We start from the raw sequence: 14,439 nt of genomic DNA, 5'->3' as shown, positions 1-14,439 counted from the left end.
GAGTAACTTCACCCATGTGAATGGTCCTATTGAGGCAATGAAGAGTACTCATGTGCATAAGTGTTTGCTGGGGTTGGGGAGAAAGGTTTGCTTTTTGTTCAGTAAAATATAGCTAGAACAATGCCAGTGGCTTTAAGAGATCTAAGTGTGGTATGCTGCTAGTTCTCCAGTGTGGAGGTTCTAATCTCATAGTCTTTATACTGACAGATTTTGAGATGGAAGTGTTGACTTTTTTCCATTTATGTTTTCTGTTGGGAAATGTTGAGGGTTTATTTGTACTTTATACAAAATAATAATGATAAATCCTATTGGACCTAGTTGCACTAGACATGCAGAAAAGGACGGTACTCCTTTGAAGGCTCTGTCAATATATTTTATGGTACAGATATATCTAAACACAGCTCCTATTAGCTAAGAAATTGTTATTCTCGGGAATACACCTGCAGGAATGTGTACAGACCCTGCTGTGTATACTGTAGTTGGCTGTGAAAGAGGGCAACTTCTACTCTTGTTCACCCTCAACCACCTTCCTAAATCAGAACATGCAGCTCTTGAAGAAAGCATTGTGAGCCCTATTGAAGATTTCTTCCCCTTACCACACAACTTTAGATGATGTATTGCTCCCACAGACTCTTTGGAGTACTTAGCACGTCCCTGCTGAAGCTCAAGTGAGATACAAACAGTGGAAAATGTGAAAGCTTCTTTGTGCAGTCCTTTTTCATGGTAATGGTGTGATGTTTGTTGATACTGTTCAGCCAGCTTTCTGTGAAGTAGTAACCTGTTCGTAAATGTTTCTGCCTGTGTATATGTCAGGTTTACGGAACTATATGTATTTGGTCAAACCACTAAGCTCTTTGAACCTACGAACTTTGGTGTATCCTAAACACCCTGCTACTGCATTTCTAGCACCTGCAATTTCTTCAGTTTCTGACATTGGAAATGCCTATCAAGATTGCTGTCTACGGAAATCAAAGTCTCTAATTCCACAACTTCTTCTGGCACAGTTCATCTTTTCAGAGATATCTTTCCTCCTTTGATTGCTTTGATGAGTCTTTCCAGTCATTGTACACACAGATGCTGCCACAGACATCTGTGCACTGCGCAAATCTTCAGGACAAGCCTGAGAACAGCCCACTTTTTTTTTTTTTCCTTTTTTTCCCCCCTTGGTTCACACAGCTCCCATCTTAGAAATTAGTATTTATTTTTAATCTACAAGCATTCATCTCTTAGTGGCTAGTGTTCTGTTAGTCTCCTGTCAAGAAATCTCTTGGTCTTCAGTCAACTTCCTTGTCTTTTTAGTCCTAAGCTGTGGAAAATGTAAGGACTCAAGAGCTCCCAAGAGAAAACATCTGTTTGTGCCTCCCAGCTTAAAAGGTCTTTCCCATTCAAGCCTTTAGAAAAGGGAAATGCAAAACACAGGGTGGGAACCGTGAGTTTTCCAGACACAATGTTTTTAGAGGCTGAAGAGGGTTTCTCTTTGTAGGGCACTAGAGAAGACCTGAGAGTATCAGACATTTTCCTGAAACTTTTAGTCTATAAGAATTTAAATCAAAGTAGGTTCCTGAGATTTTGGAAGCAACTGGCAGAAGTACTTTACAAGGATATGTTCATTTAGTCTACATCCTGGTAGGTTTCTCCATTGTCACTCCAAAACAAAGGTCTTGCTGACTGGCATTCATTGGGTGGCTAAGTCCAAAATACTTAACGTTATACTCAAATTTCTAGGAACTTTCACAAGAAGTGCAAAAGACTGCAGAAGAGGCTCTTTTTGGTCATGTGACCAAGAACAGTAGCCACCGTGTCTCCTGCAGCTTTTTAAAAGAGTGAACAAGAACTGAGTGGCTTTGGTTGTAGTAGAACACTGTCAACCACTTGATAATTTGATATTATTTACCAAGTCTTCAAATATTTTCTTCTGGGTTTTGGGTATGTTAGTAGCACAAAGCTATTGTCATACAGCTCCCTGCTCTCCCCCCCTCCCCCCCAGGAGGATACCAGAGCACATGCATTAATGTCTGCTGTGTGTCTCTTGATTCCTGGAGAAAATTTATCCTGCAATGAGAAATCATCCTTTGAAGGAAACCATGCTTAGCACCTGTACAGTGAGGTTATCATTTGATGAGGATAGCTACTTGATTCTTTTTTGTTTCTAGGGGACCTCCCTCCACTCTACAATAATTTGCTATTTTTTTTATGCTATGCTGTCTTGCCCTCCGTCTCCCAAATCCCACACAGGCAACTCCTGCAGACTTTATATAGGAACCTCCATGGTGATAATGGTACAAACTCTGATGTTACAAATCTAGCTAAGGAATTGTGTGGAGGTCTTTTTGTCGAATGCAATCCAAATTGCTGATCCTGTCTACTCTGACTGGCCTCTCTGACCTAATGTCATTTTAGATGCCGTTTATCTCCAGTGTTTGGCAGCTGGTAGCCTCAGACATGCTCAAAAGCATGAAACCATTTTTCTTTACCACATCTGAACTCTTTTTCTTTTGTTTCTCTTCTAGAACTCCTCCCATGAGACTCCTATTACCTCGTTAGACTTGCTAACAGAATCTGGTGGCTCATAATCTGGCTAGGAGAAAGGGAATCTAATTTCTTGTCATCAGAAATGAATGTATCATTGGTCAGTCTTAAACCTTAAAAACATGGATAAATTTTAAGTGAAGAATATCACAGATGCCATCTTCAGTGGTTTAGATTTCTCAATGAAACCAGACCTGATCAGGACCATTCAGATTAGAGTCCTCTCTGCTGTACTGGAGGGCAGTCCTCTTCGCTTTCCTGGGAGTCGGTTGATGGATCAAGTGCCTCAAGCAGTGAGTACAGAAGCTGAGGTACAACTGGTGGTTGTAGCTGCAGGTTTCTGAATATTTTCACCTACTGTGTTTGAAGCATTTGGTGATGGCTCCTCCTTTTATTGAAAAGCACAATGCTTCATCTGACTTAATCTTGTCTTTGTGGTTTTTTATTTGCTTGCCTTTTGGCCAAGGGCTATACTGTCTTCTGTCAAAAAATGCTTTTTCTACTAGCTATCCCTCTGGTGAAGAAAGTAGGAAAGAGTCAGTTTCTAGGGTAAAAACCTGGCATTTTACAACCTTTGAGAAGTACATTACTTTGAGGATTCCCCGTACGTTTTTTCTGAAGATGGATATCAGAGTTTCGCTTGAAGCCATTGTCTGTGCTCATCCTTAAGCCTGTTCGCAGAACTGAGGCTAGGTGAATGCTGTATTGGCTTCATCTTTTTCTGTTCGTGGGAGTTCATTCAGGTTGTCTTCTTGTCTGTGTCAAGAAGCAATTGGCAGTTATGGTGCAGAAGTCCTCTCAGTAGACTGTGACAAGGTGATGTGGGAAGAAATAGAACTATAGATGACAGTGGGGCAGATGCTGCTGGAAATGTGCCATTGTGAAGCAGTGGATGCAGGTGGTAGAAAACAGAAATTCTCTGCCTGACACTATTTCTGTAGGTAATACATCTTAGAGGGAATTAGTTATAGGTAACTAATCTCTTTCATACAATTTTTTAAGACACCTTTCATCATTAAAATAACCATAGCAGGTATTGTTGATGAAGTTGCATGTGCATTAACTTTATAATTTGCATTGCAAAATATAAAATAATGGAAAATTTAGGGTGGGCATTCATATTTATCCTTCTTTCCAGCTATACTCTGAGCAGTGCCCTGGAAAGGGACTTTATTTGGAAAGCATATCTCACACAAACATTTCCACACGGAAGTGGATGGAAGAAAGGAGAAATTAATGCATATTCTAAAATGAAACATATTGAAAATTGCACAGTCTACATCTTTATTGCAGTGGGGGTTTGGGGGGGACATGTATGCTAACTTCTTTCGGTAGTGTAAGCTTCTATTTTTATTCTATGTGAGCATCATCATAAGATGAATATGTGCTTCGTTCTTTACGGTGCAAAAGAAATTATAGTTTTTAATGTAATTAATATTTGTCTCTGGCAAGATATAATTGAAACCAGAGGTTTTATGTATTTGAGGTCTCAAAATAGTAAAATGGAAGAGAGGGTAGAAGTGGTGGAGAAAACTTCCCCAGCAAAATTCACTCATCCTTCAAGTATTTTTCTTAGTGAATTATACCATAGATTCATTGGATTGTGCAGAATGAGAAAGATTAGCACATTTTTTATCCAGAGTTTTTAATATAAGTGCTCACCTAACTACTATTGTATTAAAATTGTATTTTATACCAGATAGAGGCAAAGTAAAAAGTTTGGGAAGTGTTGGTGTAAATTTATATTTTGCCTCAGATATTTTAACATATTCCACATTTGGGAAGGGTGACTTGAAAAGATAGCATACCACATCCATTTTTATCTGATACTTCTTTAAATGCTACACTTGCAACCAAGTGAAGGTTCATAACTTGCATTGGAACATTTGCAAACAAGCCACAATGCTTCATGAGCACACTGAATACTGGAATCTGTTGCAAGTGTTCAGCTGTTGAATATAGAGGGTTTTTTCAGTGAATCCCTTTCCTGGCACCGCAAATTTTGATCAGTATCATCAGAATAGGCAGGGAGAGAAGAAAATGGCCTATTGCATTCTACATGAGAGAAATCTAATAAAATTCAACCTATGAATGCTGGTCTCCAGCTTAGTAATGTCTATCATATCTAATTTAAAGTCTAGATGTCAAGTTTTCTGCTTATGGGAGCAGGAATCTAGAGATCTTTCACTAAAAGGATGGAATTAACACTTTCCTGGGAACAAAATCAGCTTTCATTACCTATGTGGAATTCTCTGCAAGGAAGATCATGCAATAGGAATATTTATGTGCATTCTGTTCATCTCTCTCTGACTGCTTTCAATTACTGTTTCATGTTTGCAGCCGGCTTGTTGGTTTCTGAAGTTGCTGTGAGTCAACGAACAAATCACAAACCATTTAAAAGAAACCCAATTCCACCCCTTGCAATGTAGCAACAGTAATGGCAGGTACTTTAGACTTGTCAGTTATTAACATTACATTGTAAAAATTATGTGAGTTCTGGTGAGTGGGTTGCTTTGTTCCCTTGAGATCGAGTATGCTTACACATACAGTATTTTTCTTGAACATGTTATACAAGACAAACAGTTTGTAAACTGGAAGCAGAAAATTACATTTATTATTTTTTTTACATAGCCTTGTTCTACATTGGCAAATACTGTTTTTTAAAATTGTTCTTTCTGTTATAATTGTGAGTATATTATTTCTTAAGAGGATACATCTTTGTTTATTTTCTCTAATTACAATTTTGGATGTGAAACTTGACTGGCTTTGCCAAAATTACGGTCCAGTGAACCAAGACTAGTTTAGGGGGAAAAGGGCACAAGTCAGTGTTATGCAGAGCAGACTCCATTTTGATCAATTTTTACTTTGTCCTTTGGAAGATTCTTGAACAACAAAACCTCAGAGTACAAACCTAGATGAACCAAGGAGTGAGAGTTCAATGTAGGCTGCTGTGTCAGTGTCCCTGAGCTTCACGTAACTCCAGCTGTCATTACCCTGCATAACTGCTGCCAGTCTTCTGTACAGAGGATTTATCTGTTCAACAGGTGTGCTGTTTTTTTCGCTTTAGTTCTGACTAATTTCTTTCAAATAGGAGTGCCATTTTGAAAACAAAATAAGATTTAAGTATGTATTAATTTTGTCTTGGAAGCTGCTGTGATGGGTATCCAAGAGCAGTACTTCTGAACACAGGACAATGTATTACAAAAGGAACAGAATGCTAGTATGCCAGAGCTCGACAAAGAACCCATCTTCTTTGAAAAATGGAAGTGTATAAATGTGTTGAAGTATACCCATTGTCAATTAGACTACAAAGGAATAAGCATTTCTTTCCAGACTAATTAGACCTCCTACTCTTGAAGTCAACCTATCTGAAGTCTGCAATTATTGTGTACTGCTCCCTTGGCAAAACTAGGAGCCATGCAGAGAAGAGGATCAGACAGAGCTTTGACTTTCCTACCTTCCTAACGGATCTGAACTTCTAAAGGAAGGGCTGTGCATTCTTATATTTAACTTTGATTACTTACTTTATGAAGAATCCCTACATATGGGACTTCTACCAAAGCACATAAAAATAAAAAATAAAAAAATCTAGCTTTTACTTTGATTCAGTGATGATTTCTGTTACGATGTTTAGAGTTTTAATTTTTATTTTATTTTGCTAGGAAATAAAGACTTGTGAGTCTCATTCAACTAGTGGCCCTTTGTCTATTAAGCGTGTTTTCTGTTTTCTATTGCACAAGCTCAATAAAACCGATCAATTTTAAGAAAAGTTGCTACTGAGGGGAAACAAAATCATAAAAGTTTAACAAGTGCTACTTACTGCACCTGATATGATTTATCAATAATAAAATGTATTAATGATAGATTTCTAATATATTTTATTGTCTCACCAAAGGAACTTGCCTTTGGTGTACAAAAAATTAAATTAGTGTGTCTCCAGAAAAGAGGGAATGCACTGTGGCTGTTCCTCGGTCATCCATAGGAAGGTATGTGTTGGAGGGGTTCTGACTTCCCCAACAGATCTCTGGTTTTCTGCAAAGGTAGCTGGCAGTTAAAGTAAAATCTATTCATAAAATTTTAAACAACAATCCTGAAATGCACGAGAATGTCATCTTACATCATAGTCCTGCGCAAGTGTATGAAGAAAGAAATTCAACGAAGTAAATGAGAACTTGATCCTTGGAGTGTTTCTCTGTAGATGACTTGAAGTAGATGAATGGCTCTGTTTGTGCACCCACACATATTTCCTTGTTTAATATCTAATATAATAGCCCTATCATTTATGAAAAATTATTAGCTGAGTACCTGTCACGTGAGTTTAAATCCTGTTTCCTTGCTGCTTATCAGAAAGCTAGAGGTGATACGCCATTTCTGGTGCTTTGTTCCCACTGGAGACAGAAGTGCTATAGCTGTGGCAAATGTAAACCTGGCAGACACTGGAGACAAGGAGGGGGAAGGAAGTGTTTTAAGTGCTTAAAGTTGGGTAGTGTAAATACCATTTTCCCACTCCCCATGCCGTTGAACTCCCGAATATTTAGAGCAACTGATAAAGCCAAAAGCTTTGTTTCCATGCGCAAAGCAAGGACGTATTTTTGAAGTGTGTTTAACATCGAGCAAGGAGCGTTATTGCAGTAAAAGTAACCATGTCTTAAGTTATCTCAAATACTGCTAACAGCAAAATAGTGGCAGCTTGGATTTCAGTGTTGCTGGTTATCCCTCCTGGCCCGAGGCCACGGGTGCTAGCACAGTAACCGAAGCCTGTGTCAGGGTGCTTCACTGCCATCAGTACTGTGCATGGTTGTGACAAGTGGTTTATTGTGCTTTCTGGACCTGTGTTCGTTAAAAAATTGGCCTCTGTACGTTACTGTTTAAGTAGTCAGATTATGCTTAACTAAATTAGAATGTTAAACAGGTTCCTCTCAACAGTGAAGTAGCAGTGTCCTCGATTACTCCTTTGTCTGTCAAATATTTTGGTGATGCCCTTTATTGGGAAGAGCTTCCTTTAGGAATATTATTTCTAAAGCATTAAATCTGCATTTTCTACTGGAGCAGAAAAATTAGTCATCAATTGTGCTATATTTTTTCCCTCAGATCAAAATGCCTTTGAGGACCTTTTTACTGCTATACAACAATTGTTCAATTTTTAAACTGATGTGTACTGAAAGACCTTTTCAGCCATACCAAATCAAATTTCATTTGCCCAAATGTTTTCTGTTTTTCAAAGGGTGAATGATACTAACCAATCAGATACAGAGAAGTATTTGGCATCAGCTACACTTCTAGTATATCCCTTTAACAGAAACTGAAAAAGTGTTTCCTTTTTGTATTTAGGTACTTTTAAAGTAAAGTTTTCACATGAATTGCCTACATTCAGGTAAGGTACTTTTTTAAAAAAACATGTCTTGGCAGAAGAAGAGACTTTATGAGCTTTCATACTTCAATACCAATGCAAAACATATGCTAAAGCAGTAATTATAATACATGTGATTTCCTTATCATATAGATACACTACAGCTAAATGCAATTTTCAAACACAATGCAGTTGAAATTCCACACAAATTCACTGAAGCCAGGTGAGCCCCTGTAGCAAAATTCATGCAACATAATCCCATGACAAGCTGCAGTGTGTTCTCCTCCATGACTTCTAGTTTGCATCTCTATATACAGGTAGAAAAGGTTATCCACCAAAGCTAACTTTGTCCTAGGGAGGTAAACTTTCCTGAAATACATTTCTAATCTTCAGTTTCAGGTAATAAATTTGCTGCTAGCAGTTAAGCTTGATTCAGGAAACTGCTGAAGCTGTATCCAGTCTGCAGGAGGTACCCGAATACCTGTTAGAAAACATTGTTGATTCTAGTGCAAAAAATTATTCTTTTTAAGTGAGAAAAGATAAATTGTAGTTATAATTTTACTGTTACCTGAAGAAGTGAGGAAGATGGAAGATTTTACCAAAAAAAAAAAAAACCGAAAAAAACCCCACCACACCACCTACATCTCTGCTAGTTGTAGTTTTCAGCTGTACAGATGTGCATGTGCTTTGGTTTCCAGTGGAGCCTGAATTTCTTAGTTGCACAGCGTTGCACTGTTGGCCTTTATTTCCTGTCCTTTGAACAAAAGTTGAGTTTAACTGCTTTATCTGGACTGCAGCCTCCTTTTTATAACTAGTGTATTAGTATTATAATTACTAGTTCTAGAGAAGATAAATAGCATGTTTATGAGGAAACTAAAAAGTAAACAAATGATTTCATTAATGGCAGTGCTCTGACACAAAAGATTTGTAAACAATAACTGAAAATAGTAGATTAGGCATGAAAAATAAGTCTGTCCTTAAAAGTGACTCTGTGCTGCTCCTTAAATCTCTTCCTATTGTGGGACTGCCTGTTTGAACTGTTTAATTAAATCTTGGTGCCGAGGGCTGTATCAATTATAACCTTGTTAATGACAGACAATAAAAAAGCTTTCTCTTTCAGTATCCTCACTTTATATGTAGTTTCCCAAACTTTAACATTGGGAGGAACAGTGCATTGCTGTTGTCCTGGCTCTGGTTTTTATTGAATAGGTGCTACATCAAACCCAGTAATTCTGTAGCTGATTTGAGTAATTTAGGTAGTATTTCTTGGTAGCTTTCGGTGACACCTTAGGGCTGGATCTGTATGATTTCTCTTTTGGCAGAACTATGTAAGGAATTACATCAATACGATGACTTTTGGGAGCAGATTTCTTTTTTGGCAGAACTATGTAAGGAGTTACATCAATACAATGCCTTTTGGGAGTATCAATATGCTTTTTTACTACCATAGTTTAGTCTTCCCTCCAGATGGGTGTAAATTATTTCAGTATTAACAGGTCACTAGTAGGGTATGATTGCACCAGTTGTCTTAATTGATGAAATGCAACAATTTCTCTGTGCAGTGAAGGCCTGTATCCTTTTTTTTTTCCCCCCTTCTTTTTAGGGAGTATTCTTTACCTCTGGAATGATCCTATATTTAATATCTCTAATTTTTAAGCATATCTTAATGAATAATACTGTGTAGCATTTTTAGTTTGAAACTGCCAAATTAATGATCAGGTATAGATTGATAGTTGCATCTAGCCAAAACAAATGTATTTTACAACAAAGCAAAGAAATAAATGAAAAACAAGATGTGCACCTGCATCTTATGTATCCAGTGCAGTGCAATGAAATCAACAAAATAATTAAAGCATTGTTCTGTCCTCTATAAAATATTTTTCTAATGCAAGCCCAGGCAGTACATGCCCGTATGAAGTACACTGCACAAGCATTTTCAATAGTGAAAAGAACTGCAAATCACTTGCAGCTTGGCAAGGAGTTTCAGTAAACAAAAAAGGTCTAAAATAGTGTAACTAACTAGTGAGCACTACAACCACCTGCAAGGTCTTCCAAAGGAAATTCCAATTCATAAAAAGAGGTCCAGCAAAAGGAGGGACAGTGTGGGTCAAGATGATTAATGAAAAGGAGCGCTGTGTGTGTTCTGCCTGCCCCTTTCCACCTACTGTAAAAAACATGGTTATGTCTACATATGTTAATTGTCAAGTTCCATTCCCATATCTTAAGATGTACTCCACAAACTAATTAATCACATTTTAAAATATTTCTGATTGGAAAGCCTCAGCTTTGCAATTCTCATGTGCAATAGGGAAAGGAGTAGAGATGTCAGAAGGATCAACTTGGAGCAATTACAAGAAAAAAAGTCAAGGAAGCCTTCAAACATGGACAGGAGAGTGATAGCTACTTATGGAACAGGAGTTATATTTGACATAGCTTGTCTTGAAAAGTGAAATATTGTCACCTTTAAGAACTTGTTGCTTGAGTGATGAAATGCACTTTATAAATTGTTTCATATGGCTCAGTAATGTCCATATATGAAAAATGGCCCATCACCTAGGGCCATTTTAGGGGAAAATTAAAACCTTAAATTCTCATTCTGAACATTGAATTCTCACAGCATCTTTGAACTTCAGTGGTAGTTACATTTCCTGCAGAGAGAACTATTTGTGTTACAATGTCATAGTCTTCAAAAAGGCCGCAAAGACAAGCCTCCGTATCTTGCCCTTGCAACATTCCACTCATTTCATTAGATATATGTCCAGTCAACAGGCAAATGTGCATGTGCAGTTTCTAAAGGGTTTGCATGTTGGTCCCACTGTCCTTCAGCTGGAACCCTGATTATTCATAGGCTTCTGGTTTGCATAATGGAAACCAGAGATATTTCTCAGCTATATCATTAATGTATTTCCAGTTAAAGTTGGAGGGATGTTTCTTGCTGATGTGGCTGGTAAAAGACAGGATAGAAAGGCTTATCAATACAGCACTCAGATATATTCTGTAACTCATACCAAGGCAAGTGTTGTGTCAGGTTGTAAATTTTGGGTCCTGATGGTAAATACATGCAGAGAGCATCCAGATAGAAGGCAGAATCTTGTCATGCAACAGAGAAAATAGAAGTATATTTTCCTACAGTGACAGGACAAAGTAAAGTAAATTTTGTTACCATGTGCTAATTTGTCATTCTGACAAAATACAAAAGGACTTTGGAAGGAAGTCCAAAAGTTTTAGAAGCTCTCCTGCAAGTAAACTAGCCTGAAAGCCAAGAAAATGAATCTCAAGAGAAAGATGATATCAAAGGTTTAGCCCAGAAGGAGCAGTGATACAGACTGTCCTTCAAGTCAGAGCTCTGATCTCTTAAACTGTGTGGTGGAAGTTCATGTGCATGTGCCTGTCATCCCATTACCTCTGGAAAGGCCTGCAGAGTAAAAACAGTGTACCTGGTAATTCTTTCAGATCTTGAAAACCAAAAAGTGGTTCTGAACTGTTGGATCATAGAGATGCATGTGTGTGAGAAAGATGTTCTGATTTCCCGAGAGTGCTTACTGCTGTGTTTTTTCTTGAGGGGACTGTGGCTGGAAGGCAGAAAAGAGAGCAGCTGACCTTCTTGTCTTGTCAAAGCTGCTCAGCTGACAACCCTGCAGAAGAAAGTGAAGATTACACCAAGGCTAAAAGTAAGCAATCTTAGCAAGGGAGAGGCTCACAGTGCAAGAGTGAAAGAGAGCACAAATGGGATACTGGGGGCACTATGAGGAAAGCAGGGACTAGGCAAACAATAACAAGAAAGTAGTTTTCGTAGACATTCAAGGGAAACAGTGCAGCACTCAATGCTGTGCAGAAAGCTGCTAAAAATTGCTGGTCTAGAAACCAGGCCTTAAGTGAAGGTCTTACCATTCAAAGGTAAGAGCAGGCAACAGAGAAATTGCTTTGGGTTTTGTCTGATTTATCTAGCAGATCTAAAGACCTGTCTTTTGAGTCATCTGGTTCTAATTTGTGTTCTGAATATGCCAGTATAGGTAAAGATCCTGTTGGGGTGTTCAGTACACTCACTGTCAGGAAGAAGTGCAGGCAGATCCACCACTAAAATTTTGGGCTCTGTCGAGATCCCATCTTAGACTCCAACAGCCAAAATCTTAAAGGCCTGATGCAGCTTTCAGTAAATGTTACAGGATTGCCACATACAGTTAAAAACCTACAACCAACATGTTACAGAGGTGCTCAGTAGAAAGAAAGTGGTATGTGTCGCAGCTGAAGGAGGAGTTCAAATTCAGTATCAGAAGGAGAGGTATGGTGACAGCCCCTGCCTGATGGCATTGCATCAGCAAATGTTAGCCAGGGAGGTGAATGAAATCGCATGGAGGATGGGATGGGATCTCACTTGGCATCTAGTGAGCTGGTGCTGTCCTAAAACTAAAACAAGTGGGTATGACCATGAGAGGACAACTCAGAAAATCATTCAGACTCCTAGGAACAGTGTGGGGAAAGGAGTCAGAATAGCCCAGTCCACACTACACATGGACTACACATTACTTCTTGTAGGGAATAACTTTCCTGACGGCTGAGACTTCATTCACCATAAGCAATAAGCTTTAGGAGGGCAGAGGGGAAGGGGGATTAGACCAGGTGGAGAGAGCATTTGTACCTTGAGTTCTGACACTGTGCAATGGGAAACTGAGACCAAAGGGTGACTGCCAAAACTGTTATGGAGATGGATATGTTATCGATTGTCTCCACAAAAATATTGTTGTCTTATTGTTATACTTCCCAAAAAAGAAAGCCAGATTCCTTCTCCTCTTCAAATTTTCTTTGTTAGATGCCAGTATCATTCTTAAGAGAGAAAGGAAATACAGCAGTTATGTGGGGTCTTCTTCCATCCTTTGCTTGGTGTGATTGAATTAAGTTGTAGTCTATTCTCTATTTTTTTTGGTAATTCTGTAAAGGAAAGAGTAGAAATGCATGACAAACTAAAAAATATTATAAATAGCCATGACAACCATTACAAAATGGTTTTCCTTCACTCATGTGATGGTCATTTGAGGAAAGTCTGGACACGTTATTTCTGTGCACAGAGCATAAACCACCCTCGGCTGCTGAAAGGGTCTTCTGAAGAAATACTGGCAATCTTTTGACTGTCAACTAAGCTGACATACAAAATGGGAAATAATTTTAAGATAGTTTCTTTTGGAGTAAAAGGAACTGTGTGACTCGAAGAACAAGCTCTGTTGGAGTTCACCTCAGTCTGCCATTGTATATGTGTGATATTTTACTCTAAGTTTTTCTTTAAGTATGGTTGTGTGCACATCATTATAAGGGTGCACACATAAAACTTGTGAATTCTTGGTTTACAGTCATTCTGATTAGATTAAGCCTGAAATAAGTGTTTGCACTGGGAAATTACAGTTTCCTATCTTAAAGCTTAGAACAGTGTATGTCAAGAGTTATATATCAAGTTCTTTGGTACTGAATTTAATTATTCACTTCACATCTCACCATCTTATCTTTAAAGTGCCATACCAGTGCAAAATTCTTCTCATTATTTTGAGAAACAGCCAATAAACATTATATTGCCTGTTGCATAATAGGAATTTGTCTATATAGATAGATACATGTATATATAAATGTAACTGGCTTTTCATGAAAATAAGCCTCAGTCCTCAGAAAGGAAAATTTTGCCTGTGTTGTCTCAGTATGTGAAGCTCAACATGTTTATCAATGACATTCACACAGGTAACAAAATCAGCAGTGAGTTAGCGCCCCCAGGAATTTCTATTTTATAGTGGTAGTTAAGGTCACAACTGTACCTGAAACTTTTTGAAAAATGCTTAGGCTTATTTTGAAATAAGGAGGAGCACTCCTGCATGTGAGAAGTAGCTACAGCCTGCCATGACATAGTAATAATACAGGCAGAGCCAGGATAAAAGGGAAGAAATTATTTGCAATGTCTTATAAATACCAGAAGGGGACTCCAAAACTGTTGCAGACAAAATAGTGTCAAATTTATTTTATTTCTTGCTAGTTAACATAAACTTCTAATAATTGATTCAGAAATGAAAACACGAAAAATTAAACACCAAGGGAAACACCTTTCCTCCCCCTTTCCTAGGCTCAATTTCAGTCAAATATCACTCCTCTGCTCTTCCTGGTCTCAGCTCCCCTCATTTTCATCACCTGTTGCACTGAGGCTGTCCCAGTGCCTTTACAACAGGTACTGCATGAGATGGCAGCAGTGGGTAACTTTCTGACACTCCTCGATTACTTTTTCCACCGCTGCTCTTCACTTCTTATTTATCGTCCTCTGCCCCAGCGTGGGTCACTCACAGGCCACAGTCCCTCTGGGGTGTTCCTGCCCTGGCATGGGACATCCGTAGCTGAAGTCCCTCAAAGCCATAACCCCATTGTGGGGCACATCTTTCCTAGCGTGTGACTTCAGCCACATCCCAGGCAATGTTCATTTCTATGCCCCTCCCCTGTTTCTTCTGCCCCAGCAGCCAGCTACTGCTCTTTATTAAACGTCTGAGCACAGGTGCTAGATGCTCCCCCGCAGTGGTGTGCAGTAAGTTACC

Source organism: Falco naumanni, chromosome 6 (genome assembly GCF_017639655.2).
Source record: "Falco naumanni isolate bFalNau1 chromosome 6, bFalNau1.pat, whole genome shotgun sequence".
Classification (NCBI taxonomy): Eukaryota; Metazoa; Chordata; class Aves; order Falconiformes; family Falconidae; genus Falco; species Falco naumanni.
Note: the sequence above shows the minus strand (reverse complement) of the source record.